Genomic DNA, 17,199 nt, shown 5'->3' on the forward strand with positions numbered 1-17,199 from the left:
CGTTCTCCATTTGATTCCAAGCAACAGAGAGGAACAGTGAAGAATGTAGAGGGGAAAGGTGACTTTAAGAGGAAATAAGTGTTCCTGGATTTCATGAAGGAAGCAAAGAACAGTAAAATAAAGGTAATTAACCCTGCTTTCTTGAAGTTCAACAAACTCAGAGATCCTATGGAAACTACATGTATGCCTAAGGGGGAAAAGGAATCTCAGAAAATTGGTGCTTCCTTAGAGAAATAGTATAAATGGCACAGTTGAAAGGTAACCCACAGTGGAGAAAGACCAGCAGATGCATGTAACAAGAAATTTTGCTGATTGTGAGCAATTCTGTACAGTGCTCAGCTCTCTAGGGAGAATAGGAGATCATCATGTTGATTGCTTTTTTTGAGGTTGCCTCTCCGGCACACTAGCTACCCTGCCTGCTGCTCTCACTTGGCACTCCAAAGACTTCAAGCATCTGAAGGTGTTGTTAGCACTGCTCTTTCACTGACAATGACAGATTGCTTTGATTTGGTTCTAACCTTCCCTATTTCAGAAACCAGACTCATTCAGTCTTGTCCAGACAAACTCAGCTTGACACCAGCTTCAGCACCTAAGTTTTTTTGCTAAGGCAATAGAGGAAGTAGCAATATTAACTTTGCAACATTGGTCCATCATTGATCAAGCAACATCTCAAGAGGGCTACCAGTTCAGCAACTTGAATCCAAATAACAAGCTTTACATACATGTCATCATTTTTTGCTTATTGTATCATGCATTCTCCCACTGCTCATCTACTGCCATCTTTCTTGCATGAACTTTCTACTCAGTGTATCCATATGTTAAGCACAGACAAATTCCACTAAGTGCTACAAACTCAGCTGATGCTATATAACTTCAAAAGCTGTATCTAGGTTCCCAGGGATAACTATTTTTAACATCAGCAACTGCACTTTATGTCATACAGATCCAACTGGGTTGTAGCAAGGTCTACCCTGATAGATAGCTTATGGGAGGGACCTGTTCTGGGACATACATATTTAAAAAATGTTGTCCACATGTTGACCTTTGCTCAGCATGTTGCAGAACTTGGAAAGTGCAAATGGCATGAGGCAAGAAATTCCAGGAATAGAAAGGCACCATCTCATAGCTAAGTACTGTCCTGGGAATCCAACCTTGCCTTTGCCAAAAATTATAATGAAATAATGAGCTGATCATTTAAACTTTTCATAAGTTGTGGTTAGCTGTTTGCTCCTCATGTTCTGAGTGTTTGACGTGAAATCTTGGTGCCAAATTTGCAAAAGGGCATGCTCAGAGCTGCAACTGAACTGAATGGGAAACATGCGCCAAAGGTAGCAAGTGCTACAGTACTGGTAAGTACCCACGAGAGCCTGTGTATCCCCAGTGGGACCCCACAATTTGCAGGTTCCCCTCCTGAATAATTCCGTGCCTCGCATTGTAATCTACAGGGTGGATTTAATTGCTCTTCAAAAATTCATTAGTGTTTGTGTAGCATTTAGATGCACAGAACGGGCATTAGGAAGTTAGTAACTGCATTTAAAACAGGGGTTGAAGACCGTGCAGTGAAGTAGACACAGTGCCACTCACTGAACTGTGGGGACAGATCAATATATTGAGTAACTGTTCATTCAGTGCTCATCTCATGTTGTGCACACTGCTCACAGAAATGGGTGCTGTGGAAAAAAAATGTGATCATTTGATAAAGTACTAAGTGGCAGGAGAAGACCAGCAGTGCAGACATCTGCAGCCAAAGCAAGCAATTGCATTCATCAGCAGTGGTTTGGTTTTGGCATCTTTCTCCACACTGACAAATTGCAGAGAGCATTTACCAGGGAATGCAGCCACAGGGCAGCTGATTATACCCTCACCAAGAGCATCAGTGACACTACCATCAGTAACAACGAACTGAACACAAATTAAAACCATTTTAAGGACCCAACTAAAGGTTAATCCAGATGACATTTGCTTTACAAGGAGATAATGTTCCTTTTAGGACTTGCCTTGGTGATCAGAGGTAGAAATTTTCCCTGTGTGTGGGCACAAGTTAGCTGCATAAAGGTCACACAGGTGAAATGGTTCATTTTGTGTGCTTCAATTTGAGATCTTAATTGTATCTCCCAATGTCAGTTTATCTTCCCCTAAATGCAATGGCCACGGGCTGCCCAGCGTTGTCATCCCACTGGCTTCATGGGCCGGCAGTTTCGTAATGTTCAGCCTCCTGGCACAGATCGCTACCAACCTTGTCTTCACTTCCCAAGGTGCCGGGCTGTCCCACAGACACACCTCTGTCCCCAGGCCTCCCCTTGCTAACACACGAGTCTAATGCCAGGTCTTTTCCTCATGTCTCTTCAAAGGCCCATGCTGTATGTATATTTTCTGCCACCTGCCCCAGGGAGGGCATATTTAACACCTCTGCCAAAGTAATCGTTTGGATGCAACTATTTCACCTCATCAAATTTGCCAGGCTTCTCAGAAAGGGTGTATCCATGCCCCCTAGCTTTCCTCACCTACAGCTGATGGGGAATTTCCTTCCTCACAGAAAAGGCAGAGATCCCACAGCAGCTGGTCATGTGGCAGTCCCCATCACAGCTGCCCCACCGCAGTGTCCTCCCCTCCCTCTAGCAGCAAACAAAATCCCCTACCCTCCATTTCTCTGCCCTCCTACCACAACACTGGGCTTTCCTCATCTATGCACGAAGACCTGGAGACCCAAGGACAAGCAGAAAGAGCATATTGCTGTCGTTGCTCTGCTCCCACGCCATCCATTTCACGCAAGGAAGCACAGCTCTTGCCCTGCCATCACTGTCTGTAGAAATCCAATTATTGTGCACTGCACATCAACTCCAGTGTGCTCTGGGAGGGGCAATAGGATGATGTACAACAAGCAATATGCATATAGGTATGGTGAAGACCATTCATCACTGATAAAAATGAAGCTTTCTTAGCACACGCATCAATCTTCAATCTACTTTTTCAGCCCCTGAGGATGTACTCATTGTGAATTAGCTACCAATAAACAGATAATACTTAAAAGTATTCTAAGCTTTTCTTTAGCTTCGATTTACTGCCCTAGGTGCCATAAAATTGAAACAGAAATACACACACTGTGAAAAGTCATGATAAATTGGACTTTAAGGACTCAATGTGTAATGCTAGGAAGTCACACTTCAAATGGCCATGAATATCAAGGTGTTGCTTACAGGAAGAGAGAATTGCATTCTCTGAGTAACTCAGCTGACAATATTTCTGTATTAGGCACTCAGGGCTAACTTCTGCAACATGTGGTGTTACCCAGCTCTCACTGAAAATTATACACATCCAGATGTCTCAGTGGTTTGCAGGAGGCTCTCTGTACCTTGTATGACCATACCTTCCAGTTCATTTGTGAATTCTCTAGAGCATGTACTGTAATCTGAGTTTGGCCTACCATCTAGCACCATGGGACCCCAGGTTTAGTTAGGGCCTCCACATAACACAGCAACACAAATACCTCATTAATAATGATAATCAGTAGACACACACATTTGGAATAAAAAGAGCATGGAACATCCAAAAGTCTAAGAAATGAACCGTGGACAAAAAATGAATCAATGTAAGTGAACTTTTTTTTCTTCCCATGTTTCATCTTCAATATACTTGGCTTAATATCCAGAGGGTATTTCAAAGTTTGAGCTTCCCAGTGCAAATGAAGGGTAAATGAACCGCAATAGACATTTGGGTTGGTTTTATTTTTAATAAGTGGTGACACATAATCAATTTTTCCTACTAGCACTCTTGATTTTGGAGATAAAATGAAATGTACAGAGATTATCATCAGTAAGTATTTCAAAGAAGTCTCTGCAAAAAAAATGAATAAAGCACTACATCATTCTGTATGAGCAGAAGTACTGAGAACTGTTGCATCGCTCAGACAGTATCTAAGTCTGGGCTTTGTTTAAAGAGAAGATGTCCTTTTACAATATTTAAGGCATGTGAGATTTTGCTCATTAGGAAACCAATTATATTAAATCAATCAATCTGAACATATCTAAATCACGCTGAAAATCAATTGAAGATCAATTTATATCTGAGAGCACTGTGTGAAAATTATAATTATGTGATCAAGGAGGTGATGTGTGTGCAATATGCACATGCTCTGAGGGTGTTTGTCAGATGGTGTGAAACTCTTACTTCCCATCTCAGAAACCACATTTACCTGCACATGAACCCAATTAGCTTCCATTTCCCACTCCCCCGCAGCAAGGTTTGTATCTCAGTGTTTTACAGCCTGTCTCCTGCACCAAGATTTGATGTGTCAGAGCGAGCTGGTCAGCTTACTCTTGGCTGGTTTCATAACTGCCTACTACATAAGACCACACAGTCCTAAGAGAACAAGACTGCACTGCAGGCAAGGGGTGACCGCTTTTCTTTGAAACGTCTGAAGCAAAATCACACGGTGGCCTTCCTCACTTCCAGCCTGACAGATGTCTCCCCAACTTGTCAACCAACACACCGTTTGTCTCCAAGACATGAGCGAGAAGGTTTAGTTTAGCTACCAGAAGGGTGATTATTGCAGAACAAGATCTTGGCACTTTAATCTAACCCACCATTTTCACTGCACCCTGTTTTATGATATTAGAATATTAAAAAATGCTAACAAAGCAAACATTCAGCCTGCAATACTTCTTTTCCTTCATTTCTTCACATTTTTACTGCTTGTAAGATTACAAGCCAGACTTGCTAGGGGAAGAATGGATTTTTTATCTGTCTGCAGAACTTGGGCAACAAATCCCTAACTAGTTCACATCACCTGGAAACCAAGCTGGCATGCTACTTCCCCTCAGTCCTAAAGCTCTGTGACCTGCATCTTACTTAACTTCAACTAATTCTTACTTCTATGCTGATCTCAGTGAAGCACTGAAAATTGTAACAATGATATTATAACTTGTGGATGATATACAGAAGCATGTGTTATCACACATGGCTGATATTTAAGTACCTTGGCTGCGACCATTTCTCCTAACAGATATATTTAAGTTAGCAATTCCATGAGCACTAAAGCTATTTGCAGTTTAGTTTTCTATAGGTGTCTGTGTCTTGGTTGTTTGACTTTGATGGCTAAAACAAATGAAGCCTTTTCAATACTTACAGCATTTATAAGGACCCAAATGAGAAACAGATCAATGAGTACAGAAAATTTCAGTGCAGGGCTAATAGACCTAAAACCATATGTGCACAGACAAGCAATATGATCACGTGCCACATTTCTATAGAAAAGCAGTGCAAAATCGAACTAAGCTAAACACTAATTTACGTGAAATTCAATGAATGTGGTATATAGTGGCAGGGAACGGGAAAGTGGTTTAGGGCAGACTCAAGAAGAGTCAGAAATAGAAGATGAGAAGGCTCTATCAGACAACAGTTGAAGAGACTGAGCCATGCCTGCTACTCAGTTAGATTAGCTCTCTGGAAAACGACAGCAGCTCACACAGACATAATATTTACAGAATACAGTCTCCTTTGAACAGATACAAGCATAACCTTGAGAGTGTGAACATTATCAAACTGAGATTATAAAATCTCCCTTATCTCCCTCTGGTACTGTGAGGATATGGAAGTCAAAAGCTTTGATTCTCTCAGATACTACAATATTGGAGACCATATAAATAACTGAGATGGTTAAACAACCAAGGAGAACAAGATATGGTTCATCGGCCCAACTGTTTCTCCACCAGTTTTTAGGCTGAAACCAGTTAAAGAACAGTCTGCAGCATGGCCAAATGTATCAGAAGTTGTTTTTTTCTTAGCTTCTTGGTAAGTTGCTCAGCAGTCTGGAATGTTATGCCAAGTGGTAGTTAGGGAGGTCTGCAGCATTTGGGAAAGCTAATTACAGAGATGGTTGGAGGACAGGGTGATGCCAAGCGGGAGGAAGGTTTCCCTCCAGAAATGGAGTGTCAGCAGAGCTAGGAGGGCACATAATTGGTCAGAGCTCGCCCTTATCAACCAAGAATGATCACGGATGTGGCTTTCAGCCCACTGAGTATTTTCTGCCATGAGAATTAATCAGATTTTTTGCCTGTGCATGAAGCTGTTCTCTCAGACCTTCTCATATATAGATGTATGGTGCTTGGTGCTTTTAGGGAGCACACGTAATTTCGATTACTTAAATAGTTTATTGTTCTCATAAATCTTAGAGACATTTTGGTCACTTTCTCTGATTTAGAAAACAGTGATTTTACAGGTATAGTGGCTGATTATTTTTTTAATCCTCAATACATTTTTTTTCTAGACACACCTTTCTTCAAAGAAAATACAGCAGGAATGGTACCAGCAGTAATGGAAAAGGCTACAAACCTTTTTACTACTGACATCTACTTTCACCCTGATGTGTGAAATATTAATTAACAAACGTAGAGGTAAAGGGAAGGGGGAAGGTGCTGCGGGTTTATTTCCAGGTGAACATTGTACATTTTATTTTGAAAAATAAAGCTGGAATCTGATTGTTGCCTGCCTGTAACAAGCTCAAAGGGGGTTGGAAAAACAAGGAGCTTATTCTTGCTATAAGCAGCTTAAGGAAGTCTCGAGGACAAAGAGCGTGTGCTGACAGACCACCCCCGTGGCAGACACTTGTGCACCTGGTACCACGAGTGAACGAGCCCTGTCGCGCGACACAAGCAACATTTGAGGCTCGGGAGGGGACGAGCTGCCGGGGGGGACCCCCAGCAGTGACGGGCCGCGCTGCCCACCCTCCATTTTGCTGACAGGAGGACGAGCCCCCCCAACCCGGGCTGACTGGAACCCGCAACAAATCCCAGAAAAACGCCTTCTGGGGAGCTTCCGTGGGCCTCTACCCCTTAAATGTGATCTCCCCGTCGGCAACGGGTGCCACGAAGCACCACGGCCCTCCCCAGGCCCGGCCGTGACGGGGAGGACACCGCCTGCACCCCCCCGCCGCCCGCCGCCATGCCGGGCGCCCCTCAGGCGCTGCCCGCCCCCTCCCCGCGCACCACGTGGCCCGGGCTCCGCATCGCCGCCGCGCATGCGCCGTGCCCGCTGCCCCTGCCCGGCCCAGGCTGGGGCTCCGGCGCAAAATGGCGGCGGCCGGAGCGGGGCCGGGAGGGAGCGGGCGGCGCTGAGCGGGCGGCATGGCGGCGGCGGGCCTGGCGGCGGCGGCGGGCGGCTGCCGGAGGTGAGGCGCTGCGCCGCGGGGAGCCGGGCCGGGAGCGGAGGGGGCAGGCCGAGCGCGATACGCGGTGGGAAACGGGAGGGGGCGACGCCGCCGCTGCTGCCGCCCCCGCGGCGGGGCTGCGGGCACCGGGCGCTGGCGGTGCCCCGGGGCGGGGGGCGCCCCGCGGGGCCTCCGGAGCGGGGCTGCCCGCGGCCGGCCCCGGCCCGCAGGCTCCGGCCGGAACCTCCCGGCCCCCGCCGGCTTCGCCCCGGGCACCTCGCAGCGAGCCCGTGCCCGCTGCTGGCCCCCGGAGCCGGCCGCAGCTCGGGGTGCGGGGTGCGGGGTCCGGGCTCGCCCCCGGCCCGGCGGCTGTCCCCGAGGGGCTCCCGGGTGTCCTCGGGGGGTGCCCGGGGGGTGCCCAGGGGGTGCCTCTGGAAGGTTCCCGCTGCCCCCGGGGCGCTGTCGCGGCTCTGCTCGCCCCTGCCGCCTCCGCTGAGGCCGTGGGGAGAGGATGAGGATGGCACGCGAGTGAGCCGCCAGCACGAAACGCGACAGTAAGGGAATAAAATGCTGAAATGGGGAGCGTGAGACGCGCCCGCTCTATCTGTGTGAGAACTTAGCCCAGGGGACACAGCAGCGCTCGGGGTTTTGCTCCAAACCAGGGTAAAGTAACACGCGAAGCTGGAGTGCTTGGCAGATGCACCGCGAGGTGCGGTCACCTCAGGTTTGACCACATATCGCGTGCGCTGCTTTCATTTAGAAAGGAGAAAATAAAAATAGAAACTTGGATATCAAACTCGTAGTGCTCGTAACTTTCCTGAGGCACTGGGAAGCCTGATGACTTAAAGCTTTAGTGTTTTTGTCTGAAAGATATTAGGGAAGAGGGTTATTCTTCTGAGATTCTCCTCATGTTTCGGACGTAACCCTTGGACCGCTGTCTCTGCGTTAGTGTGCTTTGTGCGGGGAAGGGAATTCCTTTTCAGATCCAGCGCCTCTATATTACTTTCTATTTCAACCTTGTGATTAAGAAAGCAATATAAATCTCCGTTCTCCCCTCCACCCCTTGTTGACTAAGAGTCCGGTGCCAACATATCGAAATTAATTCTGTAGGGATTTATTTTTGAATATGTGGAACAAGTGTCTTATTTAGCAGTGCACAGATTCTGTGGACTGCGTGATTTACAAGGCAAGGTCAGAGTGTGTGTTCAGTAAAATTCTTGAGTGAAGATAATGTGTGGTGAAACTATGGCTTGTGCTGTTCTCCCCATGCATGGAGTAATTTAATTCTTACTCCTCTCAGTTGACGGACAACAGTGTAGCTAATCCATTTAAGAACTTGCTACTGTGCTGCACCAAATAATGTTGTGTGAACATCGGCACCAGCTCGTGCTTATATGTAAATGTCTGGTGATGGTCTTAAAGAACAAGGCTTGTGTGTTCAGTCCTGACGTTAAGCTGCCAATTGCTGTCTGTCTTTATTCAGATTACTGAGGCTTGTATAGCTGAACCACATACAGATAGTCTCAGAAATAGAGGTAAATACTTCACACAGTGTACAGCCAGTGTTTGTTTCTGTTCATCGGAATTGCGGGGCGGGGGTGTTGGAGGTACCAAATCCTTCATGTTTTGAAGCATTGTTTTACTTGCTTTCAAACTTTAGCTGGTATATAAATGGGTTTGACTCTCTAATCTAATTTTGTATGTTTAAACATAGAAGGAGCACCAACACGAGTCATCTTGGATTATTGTTTTGTGGCATTATTGTAATTGCTGGCTTCTTAAAATCCTTGTCTCCTAATAACAGGAGCTTTCTTCGTATTTCCAGATTTCCTTGCTGAGTCATAGATACAGTAGTGTTGTAATGCTTATAGCTGGCATTGACTGATTTGCAGAGAGTCATACATGAAAGAACAGAATTATTTTTATAAGCGCTCCTGGAAGACTTGCATGGACTTGTCATTGTGATTTTTCTTCTGTTTTTTTTTTTTTTTTTTTGAGCTTCTCAGACAAGTTCAAGACTTTGTATTGTGAAGGCATGTTGCTCATTCTTAAAATACAGTATAAAATGCTGTCTTTGCAGCCAGCTGTTGGAGTGTAATTCAGTGGGGCTGTCCGAGCTTGATGAGTAGACTAACAAAATATTGAGTCTTTGTTTTGAAAGAGGTTTTTCAAGTTGCTGCATACACGATGTCAGGTTTACACCTGTCACTGATGGTAATTAACCTAGAGGCTTGGACAACATCTTCCTCTGTCCTGCTTTGCAGGCTGCTTTGGTGCTGTGGTAGCTTGTGGTCCTACATGTGACTGTAGGAGGACACGTAACACCAGCCCTAGTCCTGCTGCCACACTGGTCTGGTCTCGATGTACCGGACTGTGTGCCGGGAAAGGGGACCGTCTTCTGATGCCTTGGCCCCACAGTGATGGCTGAGGAGGTTCTGGCTGCCCTCCAGAGTCAAAAAGTTAGATGCATCAAAACATCCTATAGACACTCTGCATGGACTCCATGTAGTTCACATTAATGAAAGCTGTATAAAGATAAAATGAGAAATTCTGCTTAATAAGAAATAAAAGTGCTCTTAATACTGTTACTAAGAATCTGACTGCGCTTGTGGCAAATCTCAACTGAAAGTTTCTAGTTTCAGGTTTTTTTTTGTATTTCTGAACGCATTTGCATGAATTTTAGTATCTGTTACAAGATCAATGGTTTGTACCACCTTCTGAAATAACAGGTCTGGAAAACCAGATATACAAACTTTTTCAGTGCGTGTGGTGGAGAGTGGGAATCCTAGCTGAGATCTGAGTGTTAGATGAGCTTCCCGTGAGTCATATAATTGCCGTATCTCAGTTTCATTACCTAGCTTCTTTCAAGAATGAGGCTTGTCAGTGTATCTTTAAATCTTTGGGTAGAATTTACTATGGATTTTTAGAATATTCTTTCCTTTGTTGGCTTACCTCTATGCCTGAGCTATTATATGAAGGGACTGTAGATGCAAAGTTTGATGCTGGTCTTGCTTTTTGTGCCTATCCAGTCTGTCCTGCACATCTCCCGAGCAGGATGCCAGTTGTAATGATGCCTTCAGCATAATGAATGGCTGCTAGGAGGAGACCTGAAATCTTTGTGTGCTTTATGTAGAGAATGGCAGAACTTTGTGTTGGGGAGAATCAAAATGGGCAAGAAATGGTGGGAAGGAGTTGAGTAGCAGTGGTGGTGATACCACGCTTTTTTGTGCCTTGCTGCCTGAAATTCCGTACAGCTTTAGCACCTTGTTTTCATCATATTATTTGCTGTCTTTTTGTTGTTGTTGTTGCTTTTGTTTGCAGTGTTGATGCAAAGAGGTTACTGGAGCTAAGGGGATCTGAATTCTCTCATTTACCTGCCCTAGGGACTAGGGTGGAACACCTTTGTGCTCTGTCAGGATGTTTGTGAGGTTCTGGACAGGTGTTTATTGGCAGAATTAGCTCAAAAGCTTGTTGTCCACAGCTGCTTTTTCCTGCTTCCCACGGAGTCTCCTCAGCTGTGTTGGTAAAGTTGTTTATATTGCTTCATTCTAACCATTACAAGAAAGTGATCTGTCTGAAAAATAAACCGCTGAAACACAAAAAGGCTTCAGATAAGGTCTGAGATCTGGGTCATCGCATTACTATGGAAAGCTTGCTTGCCGGCATGGAATAGAGGCAAGGCCAGGTAGGTGAAAGGGATCTGGGGGTGGGACTGTGTTGCCTACAGTGTGTTGAGGTACACATGTAACTATATACTTAGTTAAATTTAAATCTGGTTTGATTACTCCATTGAGTGCCAGTGTTGCATGAAGCTATATCAAACGACTGGTTGTGGACTTTAACAACTTAAAGAACTTGTGGGGTTTCCGGCGACTTCAGCTTGTTGGGGATTTTCTGAGGTTTGTCTGTGGGTTTAAGTTATTTCTGTAAATGGAAAATAAGAATTACTATGTTTTACCAGAGCGTTAAAAACCCCAAAATCTTTTAACAGTAGTCAAAACTGATTAAGAAACAATTCTCAGGAAGGCATGTGTGAGGGGGAGGTGGAGTGGGTAATGTTTGAGGGTAACACCTTCCTCAATCAGTTTCTAAGTCTGCAGGTCTTGCTTTATTTTCAAACATGACATTCTAACGATGGCTCTTCTGTCTGATTGTTTTGTAAGTCCTGTGTGATCTTTGTGCTCAAATCTTGTCTGAATTCTCACCATGTGTTCTTTGTGACACTGGAACTTTGCTGTTCCAGTGAAGTTGTTCCTGTATTTGAAAGATTTTTTTATTATTATTATTCTTTACTTTTCTTACCTATCATAGCCTGTTGCCAGTTCACTGCAACATAATTATTCGTTTTAAATCTCCCTTCAAGAACCTTTTCCTAGTGCTGCTATTAGTGCCACTCCCTATCTTCTTAAAGAACCTTTCTATTTCTGCTGACCTCTTTGATATGGGATTATTTCAGTGTACTAACTTGGGGCTTTTAAGACATATCCTCTTCCTGCCACTCTGCATCACTTGAAATGTTCAGTGTTTTCCACTGGGAAGAGCTTGATCTAGCTCTTCTTTCAAGTTAATGGCACATGAGATCTCTCTGGTTTGGAAGCCCTGTCCAAGATCTGTTAAAACTGTTACAGGATAATTGTAAAGCCAATTTACACTTCTACTGATAGTAACAATGGGTAGACTCAAAGGATTTGCTTGAACCAGCAATTTAATAAGTAACTGTTGCTTATCTTAGTTACGCATTTTATTTTGTGACACTGTGCTTGCAGATGCTCTGTGATCAGTGGAGCTGCAAAATGTTGATGTGCACTGGTGTTGTCTTTTTGGTGGTGCTTGTTGCGTTTCTAACATCCATCTTTACAATTTAGTTTGGATCAAAGAAGACAGCTTTCTCTCTGTCCAGTGCTGAGTCTCGAGTCAAAGTTTGAAATACAGAAAGCAAGAATCCTAATGTCTTATATGAAAGCATATCCTAATGAAGTTATGCTCATTTATATGCAAATAAAAGTTTTTTTGAGTGACTGGGTAGACCACTTTGCATTAGTATGAAAATGGAATGCTGCTTTGCTTATCATCTGCTACCCAAAGCATCAGTGCTGCACTGAAGTATGTAAAACACTTCAGTGATGGGTAGCTTATTCTAATTGCTTTATAAATAATTGGTATAAATGACTGAAGTTCCTTTTCATACCTTTTTCTTGACCCCAAAATTGGAAATGCTGCTTGAGAGCTGAAGAAAAAGCCCTTTAAAATAACAAATCTAATCAGAAACTAATGAGATGATATTTTCTGGGCTTGTGCTGCCTTTTTCTTTATACTTCTTTGATTCTCTCCTACATTATTTTGTTCTTGTGATGGCTCTTGATGTGAAGAAGGGAAAAAAGTTGTCCCTTGATTGCTGGAAATGAGGAACTGGGTTTGCTGTGCATTTCATGATCCTTGACTTTCTGCTGCTGTGATCATAGTGCTCATCTGTGTAGATTCTGTGGTGTTTAGTGGTGGGCTGTGCTGAAGTCCTTCATACAACTGGAGGCATTTAGGGGATTCATTGCATCTACCCAGAGGTTTGCTTTCTTAATATACATGGAAGGCTAACTACTTCTAAAGCTGTTCATTCATTTTAACTGAATGACCATAGCATATTCCTTGGAGAAGAGGGGGGTATAGACATACACATAATGAAATTCTCTATTTTCTTGTATTAAAAAAAAAAAAAAACACCTAATCAAGTATAGGAATGCATTAAAGGTTGATGCCTTACACCTCAGTCTATCCTGTAATGGGCATCTCAGCTTCAGTTTTCTGAAGAAGAGAAATGCAATAACTGTAAAACCTCTAGAATGTGGGCGGAGGTGATCATCAAGCTAATAGGCTCATTGATTTCTTTAAAGTCATTCTAGTAATGAATGTGACTGAGAGAAATACAACCAAATTGCTTATGCTTGCATTTTAAGTCGAAGCTACTTCTGTCAGCTTGTAATGAGGTACTTGTAGGATGTTTTTGAGATGGGTTGTTTATTGTACTTCAGACACTAGCATGGCAGAAAATTGCTAAGTTGACAAAATGCACACTCAAGACAGGAAGTTTTTGTTATTCAGCGTAGTGATGGCCTTGATGCTGAAGAAGGAAGAATCTCTAAGCCATGTCAGTACTCCTCACATCCTGTGAGGCTACACTCCAGTTCACCATTAACGATATAGGCAAGCACAGTAGTGTCTACAAAGGAATGTATAGGATATAAGAGGATGAGGAGCTGCTGGTCAATGTCTTTGTAAGTCTGCCCCCAGTGTGCTAGGTATCTCTCTCTCTTTGTAATTTATATTCATGAATGACTTGGGGATTTAATTTATCTAAGTATTGATTAAGAATGTGTTTACTGCCACAGATTATCTAATTCCAAACTTGGCCAACTGTTTTTTTTTAAATAAAACTTAAGGGAACAATTCTCACTCTTTTTTTAAAAACAAACATGATTTGGATCAGAAGGTACCTACTGTTTCTTACTCGATCATTAAAATCTCTGTAGGTTTTAGTCCTCTATTAAACACTGCTGGAAACATGCATTTGGACTTGAAATACCAAAATATCTTTTTAGCATTGTAAAGCTGTCATACAATATAAGATTATCCCCTCTGTATTAGTGCTTTGTAGTTCTAGACATAAAATTGAAGACTTGGTGACTCTTAGTAAAGTGACTCATGTATTTCTGCACCTGTTTCTTTAAGTAATTGAATTTAAACAAGTTCTTTGCTGTAACCTGGACTCTTACTATTTTAAGTTGTTTTTTGGGCTTAAACTACAAGACTTCTGAGAATAGCAATGCTAAGAAATACAGTCCTAAATGAAATTTCGTAAAGGACCTTCCCATGCCACTTGGGGCTTTTCCATTTTACAGAAAATACAGTTAGCTTTGCCTTGTTGTTGTATGTTTCTCAAGGCCCTTGAGTTTCCTTGAGAATATATAAAATAATTCTGTTATTGTGTAGTTACTCATTTTGTTATTGGCTCAAAATTTGCCAGTTTGGTGTAACTGGCTTATGCTGATCTAGATATTTCCCCATTGGTCCCCTTGGAAATGGAACCTTAGGAATTTCCCTTTCTCTTTTTCCCTGTTCCCCTCGTGCTGATCTTCAGCTACGAGCTTATTTTTCTGGAGAACTATTTTAGAAAATGGCACCTTAGTATCTTGGTCTTACCTTCATCAAGGCTGAACTGTATTAAGCCCTTGGTGGTTCTCAGCAGCCTCTAGTGCTTGTTTAAGCATCTTGTGAATTTGGGTTTCATCCTGGTTTTAAATTTGGAAGGAAACAGACCTTGCCTTTTTTCTGTATGCATGATTAACTTCTTTCATTCAAATTAAAATTAATCTTTTATTTTTGTTAGGTTTGAAACTGAGCTGGGTAAAATCAGCTCACTGAATGTGAGTGTGCAAGGGGGAAGTAGACAGTTGATGAAAATGGTCATCTGGGTACAGAGGGAAGTGAGAGTGCTTTTTTTCTGGCAATAGTGACTTTTTTTCATACACTGATGAAATCCTCAAATATTGGAAGAATGGAAGGAGGTTTGGTAAGTGTAGCATGCACTGGCAAAGGCTCCTCTTTCTGTATTTTTCACTTTGAATGTGAAGGAAAGTTGTGGATAAGGGTAGATGAGCAAACTTGGGTATAAAATGAGATTAACAGATTGTTTTAATGAAAAGCCTCCTCTACTCTAGGAGATAAAATCTAAAAGTACAATATTTAATACAATCTAAAAACTTTGCTTTCATTCTAAAACATTTATTCGATTTCTTGTGAAAATGTTTTCAGATGTTCTTGATCAGCTGAAAAGTTTTTAAAGCCTTGTGAAAGGAGAGAGAAGAGTTAAGGCTTATCAGCAGTCTGCTCAAAGGGCAGATTTGCTTTAGCAAATAGTTAAACAGAAAACACCCAGCAAGGTCTCAAAACTATCTTGATGTCTGTATATATGAGGTGTGTGTGGATATTGCTAAACTTATTAAATGTGTAAATGATTGGTGGATCCATTTTTAGGAACTTACATCAATGCATGTATGGCTCCTTTGACTCTTCTGTAAAACCTGCATGTTCACGTTACAGGACAAAAAATGAATGCTTTAGAAATGCAGAGAGCTCATAGGAAATCTGGAAGACATAACTTCCTCTTCTTGCCAAGGGGAAAATGTAAACAAAGATCCGGCTTAATTGCAGGCTAACTACTAGACTGGTTTTCTGACTAAGCCTTTCCTTTAATTGATTGCTTTTATCGTAGAGAAAGTATTTACTGTTCCATTTGAAATAGGTTTCTGTATTTTTGGGGAAAAACACATCAAATTCTGTGGGCATTTAGTTCTGGCTATGGTGGCTGTCATGGAATCTAAGTGTAGGCACTAAAAGGTTTGGTGTAAATTCTGAGGAATTTGGTTGTTTGTGGAAGTCTATGAAATTCCTTGTGAGGAGAGGCACTGCAATACTGTCTTTTGTTACTGTGCATGCTCTTAAAATGTCTGTCTACAAACAGCTGAAATCTTTGAAGTGTGTTGCATAGGAAGATTTCTTGGCATCAGATGTTCCAATATAAATGTTAGCTGTTGAAGCCAGCATGGCTTTTAAAACTTTTCTCTCTCAGAAAACCCCAACCAAAGGAGAAATCTTCTAAATAAGTATTTAAAATCTTAAGTACAGCAATGACTGATCTGGAAAACATACATAAGGTCACCACAAGCGGTGTTTTTATACTTCAAAATTAAAAGTAATTTAAAAAAAAATATTGGGGGGGTATCATGTGGGTTTAACCTGGAATATCAGACTCCCTCAGGGCAGCGATGGTCCATAACCAGCTGACAAGCTCTCAAATGAGCCAATTATATAGATACTGTGTACACTGACCTCCATTTCAGTTTTGTATTGCTGCTTGCTTCGATGCGTAGCCTAGAACTGAAAGAATCTGTGGTGGGCTGTGAAGGGGTAGGGGATATACTAGCAGCAAAACCTGAGCTTCAGAATTGCCCAAGGAGGGAGGATTCGTCTGTGTGGTGGGGCCAGGCTAGAGAGACTAGTTGAGGCTGAGCCTGAGGTGAGAGGGAATTAAATTGGTGACTGCGAGGATCTAGTTCTGCGAAGCTGTGAGGCAGGGCAATAGCACGTCTGCTCTCCACATCCACAGCTACGTGTTCCCCTTCCAGTGGCAGCTGACTGTCGGTCCAACCGGCCCAACTCCCTTTTTCCTCTGTTCCCTGCTGATCCCTCCAGCCGTTGTGTGGCGGATCAGCCATCTGAAACGAGCTGTGGGGTGATCACCTCATCTCTGGGTGAGGGAAGTGGGGAAACCACTTGGCTGGAGCAGAGGAGTGAGGGGAAGGTACAGCTCTTTGTTAGTTTGACTTCAGCGGTGGTGTTGGATTGTCCAGATGTATCTGTCAAGAGCCAGCAGGCAGGGAGCCTTGCCTATACAGCTAGCTTCTCCCCAGCAGCAGCTTGCCGGCTGGAGGAGAACATACAGGCTTGTCTTTTTTCTCTTTCTCCACATGACTAATACCGAGGTGTGTGTATTCTGTGACGACAAACTTAAAATCTTCCAGGCCTTCAAAAAAGCAACCCCTGTACCCCTCAGTGTGAACATCTTCACTCGCAGTGGCTGCTGTCTGAGGGGCTGCTGATGAAGGCCTAGCTGAGGTGAGGAGCAAACTGTACAAGCACAGAACAGAAGTAGTACAGGCCGAAAGAGAAGCTGTGGGTCAGCTCACTGGGTATTGTGACAGCTCACAAGTGAAGTCCTTGTGGCAGTTGGGACTACATACATCGCCTGTTTCTGCTAGGACTGCCCTTTGTTTGAGGACAACTTGCAGGGAATCTTTTTCCTGCTTCTAATTTCTTAAGAGCTCTATAGAAAAACTACTGCATTGTAAGAGGGTTTTTTAACTACTCTCGTTAAGATATTTAAATTCAGTGACAGATGACTGAATGGGGACAAGGCAGTGCTACCCTTTAAAGGCAGAGCTGCTTGCAGCTGCACCAGAGGATCAGGTAAAAACAAACAAGGTCCTGTTGGTCCCTGATAA

General features: G+C 43.2%; 1 protein-coding gene across 3 annotated transcripts in view; it reads left to right on the forward strand.

Annotated features, from left to right (window-relative positions):
• Nucleotides 1-7,007: 7,007 nt before the first annotated feature.
• Nucleotides 7,008-17,199, forward strand: part of BTBD7 (BTB domain containing 7) — a 56,383-nt gene continuing 46,191 nt past the window's right edge. For 2 of the 3 annotated variants that reach the window (XM_068682896.1, XM_068682898.1), the window contains exon 1: nucleotides 7,008-7,165. The gene's annotated coding sequence lies outside the window, so the exon portion shown is untranslated. Of the gene's footprint in view, nucleotides 7,166-11,021; nucleotides 11,044-17,199 lie in introns of those variants that run through there. The other variant, XM_068682897.1, reaches the window with a different exon arrangement.

This window comes from Anas acuta, chromosome 5 (assembly GCF_963932015.1).
Source record: "Anas acuta chromosome 5, bAnaAcu1.1, whole genome shotgun sequence".
Classification (NCBI taxonomy): Eukaryota; Metazoa; Chordata; class Aves; order Anseriformes; family Anatidae; genus Anas; species Anas acuta.